Here is a 15,000-nt window from a genome sequence, read left to right as displayed (position 1 = left end):
GAGAAAGAGAGAGAAAGAGAGGAGAGGGAGAGGGAGAGAGGGAGAAGGAGAGGGAGAGGGAGGTTGAATACACTAAATATAAACCCTGGAAAACAACTCTGTAAAGTGGTATGATATATAGAAAATACACAGAGAAGCACATAAATACATCAACAAGGAGACAGCGGCGCAGAGCAGGAAGGTAACAGAGACAAATGGGTTCGAATCCCACTTAAAAATACATCATAGAACGCGAACGTACTCCACGATTTATTTACCCTCGAGATTGCGTTCGACTTCTGATTGTCTCCCGGTGAATACCTTAGCCACACCTGAGGATAGAATTAATCACCGCTTGCCAGGTGTTGAGGCTCTTTCCTGAAGGGGGAGGAACCTGCGGGGCCCCTAACAATCAATCATTTTCTGGAGGTGCCGCGTCCCTGGGGGTAGAAAATGGATACTCAGCCTCACTTTTGGGGACGAGTCAACTTTTCATAGTGATAATACCCACATAATGGCTGTAAAGGGAACGAGGTGTCTCAGAAGAGCCTCAAGGTACGGTGAGGAATGAGGGAAGAGTGATGTGCAGTGAGGGGACTTGATGAGGGCTGCGTGAGGTGTGTATGAGGTGTTGCAGGCTGAGTTTCATGTGTTGTAGCAAGGTGTGTTCTGTTTATCTAGAGTTTCGTCATGTGTAAAGCTACTTGTTGACTTGGAAGTTCTGATTCTGGCGAGGTGTGGGAAGCTGTGGTTAAGATGATGGATTACAGCGGGGCAGTCACTGGGGGATGTCTTGCTTGAAAGAGACCGTGATTTTTGTGGCGGTGCTTGATGTGTGCAAGGTTGTCCTATGATATTTTTGGGACCTTGTGTGTGTGTGTGTGTGTGTGTGTGTGTGTGTGTGTGTGTGTGTGTGTGTGTGTGTGTGTGTTGCATGGCTGATCACTGATAGCGTTGTTTTCAGTGTGTTCCTGTGTTGGGTGTGTCCCGATCGCCTACCCAACCATGCAAGGCGGCGGTTTATCTTTCATACTTTCATGCGTTTGACCGAGGCAGTGCGCCACGTTATGTTTGAGCCGCAGTCGTGTATGGCGGCGGTAACTCCTGACGGCGAGGCTGGAGGGGGCTATTGGGCGCGACACGGAGTTCCGACACATCCAGGAGCTCCGGGTCGCGGCCTTTCACGGGAGCTTTTGATGTCGCTCTACACGTTACTGAGTTGGTGTGCATTAAGGTGGAAATGACTGTTACGGTGCAGTTTCTACCTGAGTTTTGACCAGTACACGTGAATTTCATCAAATTTAGAGCAAAGTTGCTTCCACAGAGGCAGGTGGACTGTCATTAAAGGCGACTCAATGACGGCCGCCGCGCAGAAAGGCTGTACTTTTTTTCCTAAACTCACGGCGAGGAGTTGCGGTTTCAAGAGTAGATTCCAGGCTGTTGTTGTGAATAAAAAATGAATTACACCTCCCAAGTTACTTTACAAAATTGTCCTTTTAGTTTGATTTGACTTGGGATGTGATGACAGAGTTGAGGAAATACTCTTTTTTACCCCGTGTGTGTGTGTGTGTGTGTGTGTGTGTGTGTGTGTGTGTGTGTAGCTTACGAGTCGTTTCTCAGTGTCGTGGAGGGGAAGGGAGGAAGGGGCGAGGCGTGAATGCAATGTACGACGTGTGAACGCGGAGTAAAAGTTGCAATCGCTGCCTAAGGAGTGTGAAGGCCGGGGAAGGGGTGCGGAACATGGCGCTGAGGAGTGGGAGAGTGGCGGGGGGCTAGGGGCTGGTGGAGGGAGATGTGGTGGAGAGCAGGAGGCGTGAAGGTGGAAGCTGTGACTGGTAATCCATTAGCACGATCACGGTCTCTAATCCAGTTTTCTGCCGCGTTCTCCAAATACTGCGACACCCATTTGCAAGATGGCATAATCTGCAAATGCTGGGAGTGCTGCAATTTCCTCCTCCTCCTCCTCCTCCTCCTCCTCCTCCTCCTCCTCCTCCTCCTCCTCCTCCATCGCCTTCTCCTCCTCCTGTTATTACCGCTGCTAAGTTTGCTACGGATAGTGTTTGTCCTTCGTCTATTGCTATATTTATTTACGGTCCACTGAGAATAAGTATTTGTTGTATTCCTCCAATGTTTCGCTTTTTCTGGCTCGTTCTTTCTTTTCTTGGATTTCCTATGATATTTTTTTCTCTTTGTATTTATGAGATGTTTTTTTTTTTTACTAAACTTTCAAGTATTTCACGCCATATATTTTAACTATAGACTGAAAACACCTACGTTCATATAATATATTCTGAACTGCATTACAGAAACACGACCCTTACGTATATAAAAATTAACTCTATAACTAATGCCCTTTTTTTTTTTACTTGCTTTAAAATATCACTTTACATGTGTCTAAAATCCGGGTCTTGTCTCCATGCGAATCCTCCTCCTTTACCTCGCCTCTTAAAATTAAAAAAGAGAGAGGGAAAAAAAAGGGTAAGCTGCACTGTACGTTTAATTTTTCCCCTGTGCAAATATTTCCCGCGTCGCTGTTAAATATTCGCCTTAACATACTGCGCCTTACCTGAAATATTTACGCTACACATCCACTTTGAAGTAAAAACCGGGACCAAAAACACGCCTGTCGCAATTAATCGACTTAGTCCTCGCCAACAACGCTCAAACTATTTAATTATTAGCCTTGCCAACACCTTCCTAAGTAATTAATTCCCAGCCTTAGCTAAAATTCACCAAAACACGCACACGAGGGAACGCACGTACACGAACTCACCACCTACGTACGTACATGTAAGTATTCGTAACGTGTGTGTGTGTGTGTGTGTGTGTGTGTGTGTGTGTGTGTGTGTGTGTGTGTGTGTGTGTGTGTGTGGGAATGTAAGTAAAAATTAATTCTGGGGTTTTCTTACATGGTCTCACGCCTACGTACACACACACACACACACACACACACACACACACAACTCAATGTCACTTTTTTTGTTCCTTTCCTTTCGTCCGTATCTCTTTTATCTTTTCTTCTCCTTCTCCTTCCCAATTACTCCTTTTTCTTGCGTGTTCCTGCATTCCTTCCTTTCCCTCCACCACCTCTTCCTTTTCCCCCTCCTCCTCCTCCTCCACCACCAAACATCCCTGCTCCCTTCTCTTCTCTTTCTCTTCCTCTCCTCCTTTCTCTCCTCTTTGCATCATCATTCTTACTATTACCACGGAGCTAATGAGTGTCTTCCTCCTCTTCCTGCCTCATAGCCACTCCATTCTTCCTTCAGACTCTCAAGAAGGATCCAATTATATATTCAGATACTATTTAAAGGCATCGGATCTCATTATATCGGATTAAATGAAAACAAAAGGAAGGAAAGGTTTTTTTTTTCTCTTGTTTTTTTTCGGGTTTGTTTTTTTATGGGTCTTGTCTACCATTTATTTGTGTTCCCTTCTTTTTTTTTTTTTTTCGATGGTGTAAAAATAGGGTGATTATAATTTTTTTTTTCAATTTTTAACCATCTATTTCTGTTCGTTGCCGTAAGCTTCTTATGCATTATTTTTTTTTCTTTTCATCAAGTAATTCCTTTCTTATTCGTCTGTCCTCCCGGTGAAAACTGTTCTGTTGCATGTATTCTCTCTCTCTCTCTCTCTCTCTCTCTCTCTCTCTCTCTCTCTCTCTCTCTCTCTCTCTCTCGTTAAATCCACTTTTTATTCCGTCTTTCCTCCTATTCTATCCCTCAGTAAAACTTTATATTTTAACAACTCCTATTCTCCTTTCCAAAAACTATTCCCTTCTATTTCCTTTCTCTCGCCGTGTCTCTTTCTCTTTTCATAATGCTTCTCTTTCAATCTACCTTCACTTTTATTCATTTTTTTTCCTATTCGGTCTCCAGCAAAAAATCATTTCTTATCATCTATTCTCTTTTTTTTTCAAAGCACTATATTTCTTTTCTCTGTCTCTCGCTTTGTCTTCCTTGCGTTTCTACTTCTGTTCTCTACTCTATTATTTCTTTCCTTCTGTTCTATTCCCCAGAAAACAAAAGCCTTGTCTATTTTTATCAACTTCTTCTCCTTTCTAACTCAAATCCATTTTCTTTATCTTGCTGTTCCTTCTGTCCTTTTCTGACGCCTCTTCCTCTCTCTATTCTATCTACGTTTCTTGTTCCTCTTTACTCAAAGCATCCTATTACATCTGATTCTCCTCCTCTCCTCTCCTTTCACTTCTCTCCCACACACTCACCAGAATCTTCTACTCATATCAAAGACGCATAAATAGAAAACAAGACACGTTCTAATTTTCCGATTATCTGAAGTTTCTAATCTCACTAATGCAATGTCTCTGTTGCCTAGTTTTATCTTATCTTCCTCCCTTTTTTATGCGCTACGGGGAGGGAGGGAAGTGGAGAGGGAAGGAGGGATGGTAAGGAAATACTGGAAGGAGAGGAAGGGAGATAGAGAAAGAGTAATAAAACCGAAGGAAGGAAGGAAGGTAAGGAAGTGAAATGATAAAAGTAGAGGCGCTATCAGGAATGGAAGCGAAGTGGAGGAACATGAAAGACGGAAAAAAAATATACATACGAGCGCAAAGAAAGAAAAGGGAATAACAAGTCTGTCAGAAGGAAGATTAAAGTAGGAAGGAGGAGGAGGAATACAAAAAAAAATCAAGAGGCGAAAGAAGTAGACAAGGAGAAAGGGCAGAATGAGAAACAGAAGGAGAAGGAAGAGGTGGAAAAGGAAGAGGACAACGACAACGAGGAGGAAATAAATAAAAAAAAAACAGTAACAGAGAAAGTGAGAAAGGAAACATGAAGCAAAAGAGAAAGACAGAGAAAGAAAGAGAAAGAGACGCGCAAGAAAGTAGAGAAAAGAGACGGAGAACCAGGAGACTCAGAGAAGCAAAGAAGAGAAGTGCAGAGGAGAAAACCATGAAGGAACTTTATACCCTAGGACAGAAGAATTGGTGGTAATGATCTTACACATTTAGCGATTACCTTCTCGACCAAATAGGTTCTGAAAACACGCTTGTTGCTCCCTTATGCGATTAGTCCTGCTTTATGGCCAATATTTTAGGAGATCTCTTTGGGGGGAAGCAAGGTAGGGGCGAGAAAAGGCATGAGGCAAAGAAGGAAGAAGAGAGAGAACGGAAGAACATGGAGAGAAGAGGATGAGGGTGGAAAAAGAAGGGTTAGAAGATGGAACTGCGAGATAGTGCTGGTGTGTGTGTGTGTGGGAGAGAGAGAGAGAGAGAGAGAGAGAGAGAGAGAGAGAGAGAGAGAGAGAGAGAGAGAGAGAGAGAGAGAGATACGAACGGGAAAATGAAGTAAAGTGCGAGATTGACAAGATAGAATGAAATTAGCACAAAAAATTATACCTTTTAAATTTTCCGAATAAAAAAGTACAAAACACAGACAAATACTAATAAATAATCTTTGAGGGAAATATATTAGAAAATAAATCAAAGGAACAATAGGAAAGTTTAGCGACGTGATTTTATAAAATATTCAGGTTTGCAAAATGAAAAAATAAAAAAATTTGACCACAGTGTTCAGTTTTCAGTTATAAACGAGAAGAAATGAATTAAATCATGAAAAGAAACAGGAGGAAGAGAAAGAAAGGATACAGAGAGAAATGGATTTATAGGTGGAGGAAGAGGAACACCAGGAGAAGAACAGGAAGAAGAGGAGGAGGAGGAAGAGGAAGGAGGAGGAAGAGGGAAAGGAGGAAGCTCTCTGGAACCTTCCTAAGCCTAAATCACGAGGCCTGATTACTGGATCTATCGCAGACTTAATTTTCTTTGTTTTTTGTAAATTAATTAATACCTGGGGGATTAGCGTTGATTGGGTCGCCGGGAGGATAAAGAATGAGTCCTTTATAGACACCGTCCTCGCGGGTTTTAGAGCCGATAGCGCCATCGCCGATTTTGGGAGACATGAAAGAAGCATTTTTTTTCTTTTTTTCGCTAACGTACTTGGGGCGGTAACTCCACTGGCATATTTTGCGTTTTTTTGCACGTTTTTTTTTCTTCATCGTTGCGTGTTATGAAGGAGAATGTTTTCTTTTTGCTTTGTGTTATTTTTTCCTGATTTATTTTGTGTGTGTTATCAGGTGGACTGTGTTTTTATTGCTGTTGTTGTTTAGTATTTTGACCTTTCTGCATTCGATGGATTTTTAATAATGGATTCACTCCACGCCAGAATTGAGCAACGTGATGTAGTAACGCACTCGTATGTCACGGAGACCGGGGGAGTTTTGCCTGTATTTTTGCACCACGAACGCGTCAAGAATTTTTTTTTACATCGATTTTATGCATTAGCAGTGTTTGATAGAAGTACAATAGCAGTTTTTGAGGTTCAATTTGTAATGGTGTGGTAAATTCTATGCTACATGGGAACTTGCGAAATTATCCTTATCTTTATGTAATTTGGGTTTTCTGGAGATTATATAGAATGTCACGTGATGAAAGTCCAATTGCGTACTTGTGATTCTGCTACAATGGTGTTAAAAAAGGATGAAGTGACGGTAGAGTCTTTCTAACGGTACAGTGTTATGGTGCTGTTACTGCATTTTTAGTGATGCTGTGGTGGTGCCTGCTGTGATGGACGTATGAAGAATGTGATTGTAGTGGTGTACATCTGTTTCTTCCTGTAGTGGTGGTGGTGGTGGTGATGGTAGTGGTGGTGACGGGCCGCTGTGGTTATGCAGCATAATAATGGAAATAATTGTAGCATCGGGAAAGCGGCGGTGTGATTGGTTTGGTTCGGCTTGATTGAGCGAGCACACAATCTCAGTTTTTGTTGTGATTGTTCCTTCAAGGGTAGTCTATTTTATTCTTTCCATCCAGTTCAGTCATCAGGTTATTTCTTCCCTCTCTGTTTCCCTGCTTTTTTCCCTCCCCCTGGCTTGGCGTGTTCGGTTCGTGCGAGCAATCAAGAGGAGAGGCACGTCTTGTACGGTAATGGATCTTTCGCTCGTGTATTAATGTATTTTCACGGTGTTTCTTTTCCTATTATTTTATGTTACCTAGAACAACCAGTTTCTCCCTCACTCTACAGTCATCGCTTCTCTCCCTTCTCCTCTTCTTCCTCCTCCTCCTCCTCCTCCTCCTCCTGCTCCTCTTCCTCCTCCTCCTCCCGCCTCTTCATTCTCTGTTATTCTATTGCTCACGGAAACGCACTGTCCTGTGTCGCCAGAAATTCTATGAATAATACCAACTTTATCGGTGGCAACTTTGGTGGGACAATTCATCTTGAAAGTTTCATTTTCTGGCGAGTGGGTCGCTTCTGCCTTTCCTCTACCGTTGACTTTCCTTGTTTTTATTTTGCCCCTTCCCTCTCTGCCCCTTTCCTTCAGTAACAGCGTCTCTCATGTGCTTTGTCTTGGGGTATTTTTCCTCGGACACTTTCTCCTCGTCGTTGGTGGGAGGAGAGCGAATAGCAGCCTCGCCTGTCAGGATAATTTGCGAGGGTGAATGAAGATGGCGGTGGTGTCGAGTGTACTGAACAGAAGCGGACCACAGGCTGTCGTCCTGCCCTGTACTGCCTTGTTGCACTCTCAGGCCGGGGAGGGGCGGCGAGGAAGGACACGGGCCATCACAGTCACAACCCACGCGGGGCCATAAAGTCGGAATTGGGTCACGAATCCCGAAGTGCGTCGCCCTAAGTGTTGGTGGTGGCGGATGGCGTTCTGGCAGCCTCGGGTCCCCTCAATTGGAGGATCCTGGCACAATCTCATTAATGGAAAATCTATCTATCAGCCATGTTCACTAGGGCCAGATTTAGGACCGACACCGCTTACAGAAGCCACGCCGTGTTCGCCGCTGCGCCTCTCGTCCTCCCTCCACAGCGTGTCTCTTGCTTCAGTGCTTCAGTTTGCCTTCAGTGGCTTATATACCTCTGTCCAGTACCTTTATATCACTTTAATTGCCAAATATTAATCAAGGAGGGATCACATAATTTAAAATATCGTTTAATTAAGCGGAGTACTGGGTCAGACTAGCGGGGTTGGCCACTAAATGAAATGCGTTCGCCGGCCATGATCGATCGAGCCGTCCCTGTTAATATGCAGTTTAATTATAAAGTTATATTGAGTCATAGCCAGCCCTTGTCAAATTTAATAGGCAGACATAAATTCAATTTGTCCTGGCCGCCGGGAGAGGGTTGCCACGTCTTCCAATGTTTTCATACCACACCGCAACATTTTTCCCACAATACCTAAAACGTAGAGGTGTTGGCTAGGTGCCCAGGGTCATGGGGAAGGGGAGAGGGCGGGGTGGTGGGGGCGAGGAAGTGAAGGGAAGGAAGGGGAGGAAGGGGAGGAAGGGGTCGTGTTAGTGGCGGCACCGAGCGTCGCGATGAGGGCTGGGCGACCACCTAAGTCATTTGCTGTGATGGAATTCCTCATCCCAGTGTGTGTGTGTGTGTGTGTGTGTGTGTGTGTGTGTGTGTGTGACTTGTAGGATTTGCTGCTCCGGTGTACACACAGAGAGGCGACCAGGATGACCACCCATGCGAAAAATGACGCACAAAATGACACAAAAAGACGGAATATACTCATACACGTGTACGTTAACTCAATTCGGCAGGAGATTTTGCGTTAGTGCCTGCGTGAGTGTGCCGCGCCCTCACGCTATTTGTGGGGACGCCCGTGTAGCCTGTGTAGTGTCACATGCCGCGGTGACAGTGGAGGCGTACATCAGGGCAGTGGGGCGGCGACTTTTGCGATAAATCTTTCATTCCCAGCAAAAAACAAACTAGAAACCCGTGGAAGGGAAGCGCCCCACCCACCACTCGTCTGCTCCCGTACACTTCACCTTCCTCCCTCTCTCTTTCTCTCTCTCTCTGCTCCTCCTGAAAATACTGAAATATTACAACCACCTCTCCACAGCTCTCCGTCAGAAGCAACAGTCAACACTTCAGCCGCTTATGACCTGTGAAGCCAAACTTTATTCCCGCATTACACACAAGCGGAATAAATCTCAAATCGCATATTTTAACACCGCCAGAATAAATCCACCTCTCTCCTCTCCCCGCCTACCCCGACCCCTCTCACCTCCCCCCCTCCCCAACTCCGGGCCTGAACCCAACCTCGCTCGACGTATATATATAATTTTTTGTTGTTGTTGTTTGTTTAATACATACAGCACTTTCCTCACGTGGCGTATTGACACGGTTATCTAGGGCCGCGGGTTATGACAGTGTTTTATTAATTGAACGTGAAAAATGGACGCATAAAGTTTGGGTAGGCAAGCAAGAGCTATGCCACAATTCTTTACCCTCGTGTGATGGAGGCGTGCATAGGGGGGAGGGGAAGGAGGGGCGGGAGTAGAAGGGAGGAGGCAAGGAAGACTGGAGGGATAGTGAGGGGGAGGGAGGAGAGAGGATGTGAATGGGGAGGGGTGGAGAGGGGAACGTGAAAAGATGATGTAAGGAAAGGGGAAGGGAATGAGAGGGGAACGTGAAGCAAAGGTGTAAGGAATAGGTAAGAATAAAATGAGAGAAAAAAAAAGAGAGAAAGAGAAGACTATAGGGAAATTAAGTACGTGAAGAAAGAAGAGAGGTAATAAATGGGAGCTAGTGGAATAAAAATCAACAGTATGAAAGGGACAAGGCAAGGGAAGAAAAGAAACCGAGAAAATTAAAAGAAGTGAAATAAATAAAGTGAATTGAAAGAAGCATACGAATAGAAGCAAAAAAGAAAAAAAAGCAGGACCACGAAGAAAGAAAATGAGAAAGAACGACAAGAAAAATGTGGTTAAAATGGAAAAAAGAGAGAAAGTGAATGAAAAGTGAGGAAAATAATGTGTTTGTTTGTCCGGCGTCCTGTTTGACCTGTGATTAAGGGTTTCAGCACCAAATTGGACCTAATCTTTACTAATAAACTGGCCGGTGTGCAAACAAGAGAGAGAGAGAGAGAGAGAGAGAGAGAGAGAGAGAGAGATAAACAAACCGTTACAGTTTACCACGTGGTTCTTGTCGCACTCCTCCAAATAAAGAAACAATCTGGTAATAATTATGATAACAATAATAATAATAATAATAATAATAATGATAATAACAAGAAGACATAATTAGTAGTAGAAGAAGAAGAAAAAGAAGAAGAAGAAGAAGAAGAAGAAGAAGAAGAAGAAGAAAAGAAGAAAGAGAAGAAAAAGAAGAGAGAGAGAGAGAGAGAGAGAGAGAGAGAGAGATTTATACCGTGATAAATATTTGCGTAGTCTTACCTCCGATCCAGAGTCTCGCGGCGCGGTGTTCCTGCTAGCGACAATTAAGCTTGATTTATTACATGCCATTATCATTTGCAGCAATTATCCCCGGCATAACTTGTGCTATCATTATATATAACTGGCGAGTGTTCTTTGCCCCGGTGTTCATCACGAGCCTCTTCCCATTAGGTTCGTGGCAAAGATATGGCGCGAAAATGTGACGCGAACAGGTGATGTGCATATGTGACGCAAAGATGTGGCGCTGAAATGTGACGCGAACAGGTGTTGTGCATATGTGGCGCAAAAATGTGGCGGTGAATGACGCTAACAGTTGATGCAAAGATGTGATGCTGAAATGTGACGGTAATAGGTAACGCAATGATGTGACGCTGGAATGTTACGTCAATAGGTGATGTGCATATGTGTTGCAAAAATATGGGCGTTGAAATGTGACGATAATAGGTGATGCAAAGATGTGGTGCTGAAATGTGACGCTGATAGGTAACACAATGATGTGACGCTGAAATACTACGCTAAAAGATGATGTATATATGTGACGCAAAGATGTGGGCGTTGAAATATGACGTTGATAGGTGATACAAAGATGTGACGCTAAAATGTGACGCTTTCATGTAATGGTGAGGTGCGACGTTGTGTGAATGGAACGGTGATATGTGAGAGTGATATGCAACGGTTGATGTGACCATGAGATGTGTCGCTAAAATACGGCGCTGAAACGTCACATCACGTCACGACCTGCACATTCTTCTCCATTTTCTTTTTTTTTTTTTTCAAGATATACATGAGTCGACACAAATTGTTACATCACCATTCCTTTGTAGTGAAACTTTAGAAGTCACGCAAAAAACTAGTAAAAATATTAATTAAACATAAGTTCCATATAATGTCACCTACAACTTATACATGTATATTAACTCCTTCAGTACTGGGACACATTTTTACCTTGAGATTTGTGTACGATTAGACCATTTTATTGACAATAGGAATGGTCTATGGAGGTCAGAAGATTAATGGCCACAGTCCTCACTATTTTAATCCCCACATGAGTTTCTGAGCTGTTTAAAATCAGCAGATAGTCACCAGAACGAATATAAAAACACGTCATGGCACTGAAGGGATTAAGCAAAGGTAATATCTAAACATAATTTTACTCCAAGTTAAAGAAATCAAGGCAAAAAAAAAAACGAAAAAAAAATGGAAAAAACGAACATGAATGGTAGCAATTAAATCTCATGGAGTTGTTTGGTTTGGATGTCACGTGTAATAATGTTGTTGACTCTTCACCTACCGTGGTTAGCAGTGTCGGGTTCGAGGCTTGAATGTCGTGGTTAAAAGCATTACTGTTTATTGGTTTATTCGTCACTCTCGTCACTCTCATCTCACTAATCCTCGACCCTTGACTCACCTGGATTGAAAAGGACACGCCAGGTAATCACAATCCACAGGTGTTATGCATTTTGATGAAACACACAGACACACACACACACACACACACACACACACACACACACACACACACACACACACACACACACACACACACACACACACAGAGTATACAAAAATTCACATGTACACCCTCGCCTTGCGTCCGGAACACGATGAAACATTAATTAAACATTCCTTTCTTCTCCATCTACTTCTCCTCCTCCACCTCTTTCGCCTTTTCCTCTTTCTTCTCCTTTTCTCTCTTTGCTCTTCCTCCTCAGCGCGTGCAGGAAAGATAGGTGATCACGTCCCAGTGCCTTCTCTTTTGCCGCATCCTCTTCCTCCTCCTCCTCCTCCTCCTCCTCCTCCTCCTCCTCCTCCTCCTCCTCCTCCTCCTCCTCCTCCTCCTTCCAATCTTTCCGTCTCTCACTCCTTAATTAACCCAAGACGTGCACCTTCTATCGACTTGATTCTTGAAATTACGTCACCAGCAAGAGGGTTCTCCATAATCTGCTTACATTTTGCCTTTAAATCCACGAATAGTTGGGAATCTCTCTCATTCTCCTCCTAAAAAGTACTTACTGGTGGTGGAAATCGTGCGTCGGAAAGGAACGAATCTCTTTCTCTCTTTTTCCTAAGGTTAAAAAATGTACGTACAGACGGTGGAAATTATGTATATGTATGAAGGAAAGGAAAATTTTCTTCCTTTCTCTAAACTTAAGAAAGAAAAACTATGTAGTGGTAGTTGCGAATAAGAAAGGAATTTTGTTGTCCTCTATTCATTAAAAAGCAAAGTAAAGATAGATTTCTAGAAAAGGAAGGGAAATATTGTCCTCCCTCGAGGTAAAAAGAACATAAAGATTTTGTACGTGGAAAAAGAAAAAAATTTATAACAATATGATAAAAAAAAAAAGTACATAGAGATACATACATCGGAAAGGAAGAAAAAACTCTCCCTTCCTTTACCACACAAAAAAGAAGAAAAAAAATTAAAGAAGAGATGGAAATTATGTGTGCGAAGGGAAGAAAATGAGCGAGGAAGGAAGTGAAGAGGCGTAAGTCTAGTGTAGTGTGCGGGGAAATAATATTATGTCCAGATATTGTGTCCGGTACCTGTATTAATGGTGACCTTGGGAGGGATTACCTGGGATTAAATTTTAAAGGTGAAGGAACGACTGGAGAACTACGTAGAGGGAAAAAATGCGTAAATAGCCGCCATTGTCATTTCTTTGGTAATGATTTAGGATTTCTTGGTGTGTTTTGCGGATCTGCTCCTTTTCATTGTATATTTTTCCTTCCCTGGTGTTTGTAAAGTTCTGGTGTTTATGGTTTTCTGTTCTCTTTCCTTTTTTCTTGTTTTGCAGTACGAAAAAATGTTGTGTATTATTTTCAAGGGATTTATTGTAGGATTATTTTTCGGGTGAATCAGATGTGAAAATATTTATAGCATTTGTATTACATTTTTGTGTGTACTTATTTCTGCAAACTGTCCACGTCCATCAAATTTTTGCCCCGTGTTTGTTATGGCTGTTGTTTTGTATTTGTGAGTGGGTTAGTTTTGTTTTCTCCCTCTCTCTCTCTATCTATCTATCTATCTATCTATCTTCCTTCCTGCTTCCTTCATTTCTTACTTTATTTTCTTTATCTTCCTCTCCTTCACTTCCTACATTACTTTCACCTTCTCTATATATCTCTCTCCTTCGTTTCCTATTCCCTTATCTTTATTTCTTCTCTACTCCACAATAAATTCTTTCATTACCGTTGTTAATGTCTGTGAATTTGTTGCTTTATTCGTATTTCTTTCTCCTTACTATAATTTTCACAGTCATTTCTTAATTTTACTCCTTTCCATCTCGCATTTTTTTTTATCTCAATTCCTCTTATTTCCCCAAACTTATTCTATCTTGACCGTTGATTATTGTTGTTGTTGTTGTTGCTGTTGGTGGTGGTGGCAGTGGTGGCGGTGGTGGTGGTGGTGGTGGTGGTGGTGGTGGTGGTTATGGCGGTGGTGGTTATGTGCGGTGGTGATGGTGGTGGTGGTGTTTTTGCAGTCTGCATTTGTTGTTTCGCTGATTTTTATTTATTCCTCCTCCGTTTCGTAATTCCTTATCTTTCGCTCGTCCAGCCACGTCAAGAGCCCGTGATGAGCTGTCTGTGGCTAATTACCAGACTCTGCTCGGCTCTATCTTTTGAAACCTGTTCATTAGTAAATGGGAAAGTTGAAAAAGAGAACGATGAGACCAGCGGTGATTTCATTAGGCGGTTTGAAGTTTTTAATGAACAATCCTCCTGTTCGTAATTGGACCCTTAATAATTAACGCTACCCTCCTCTGCCTCCCCTATCTCTTCCCCACCTTTTCCTCCTCCTCCTCCTCCTCCTCCTCTTCGTACCCCTTTCCGAACCCCATTCCACCACCTCCTCGTCCTCTTTCTCCTCCGTATCCTCTCCCTTAGTCCCAAGCCCCTCCGTCCCTCTCTTCTCCGTAAAGCATCCTCCTCCTCCTCCTCCTCCTCCTCCTCCCTTACTCCCAGTCTCGTTCCTCCATCCCTCCGTCTCTCTTCTCCGTACCACATCCTTCTCCTCCAGTCCTCCTCCCTGCTCCTCCTCCGCCTCTCCTCCTCTTCCTCCCCACGGCCCCGCTCTTCACAAAACTGAACACTGGCCCTCATTAGTGGAGGGTTGGGTTTGTGTACAAGTCGAAAGCCTCCACATGTAGCTACAGTGCCGCTGGGAAGGCTCTCAAGACTCCGCCACTACTACCAATCTATCCTGCGATCTATCTAATTATCTACTCTTGTGTCCCCGTTCCTTGTGACTCGTTTTCCTCCGTGATAATTGCGTGCACGAATAGTTTAGAGCTCTTACTTCTTGTGGTTTTCTTGTTCTCGTTTGGTGATCATTTTTTTTCTCTTTTTATCTACTTGTTCCGTATATATATTTTTTTTGTATATATTAATTTATCTTTTTTTTATCTTAGTTTATTTTACGTTTATCTTTATAAGCTTTTTCTTCTTTTATATTCAGTTCTCATTGGCTGTTTTTTAGGCGTTTTCTATATGATGTTATATAATTTTTTTTTTCTTATCTACACCAAATTCCCTAATCTATAAAAGTCTTGAAGAGTGCTTAATTAGCGTCTTATGTAAATAGCATCTCTTATTCTACTATTAACTTACTCTGTCCATCCGTATGACAAAAACCCAAAGATATTTCAAACATTAATTAATCAACTCAACAAATCAACACAATTTTTACTTAACGTCTTTATATTAAGTAAGTCAGCACCAATGAAGTTCTCCTTACCCAATATTAATATCCATGTGACGGCAAGACACATACACACACATCCACAAAGTGACCAGAACATATTAGACACTAAGCCAAGCAT

General features: G+C 42.7%; 1 protein-coding gene across 6 annotated transcripts in view; it reads left to right on the top strand.

Annotated features, from left to right (window-relative positions):
• The window catches only part of LOC123510412 (LIM domain only protein 3-like), a 236,718-nt gene that overhangs the window by 205,104 nt on the left and 16,614 nt on the right, over nucleotides 1–15,000 (top strand). The window lies entirely within an intron of this gene.

The sequence above is a fragment of the Portunus trituberculatus genome, chromosome 29, assembly GCF_017591435.1.
Source record: "Portunus trituberculatus isolate SZX2019 chromosome 29, ASM1759143v1, whole genome shotgun sequence".
Taxonomy (NCBI): Eukaryota; Metazoa; Arthropoda; class Malacostraca; order Decapoda; family Portunidae; genus Portunus; species Portunus trituberculatus.
The sequence above is the reverse complement of the archived record's forward strand: the minus strand, read 5'-3'. Positions and strand labels throughout refer to the sequence as shown.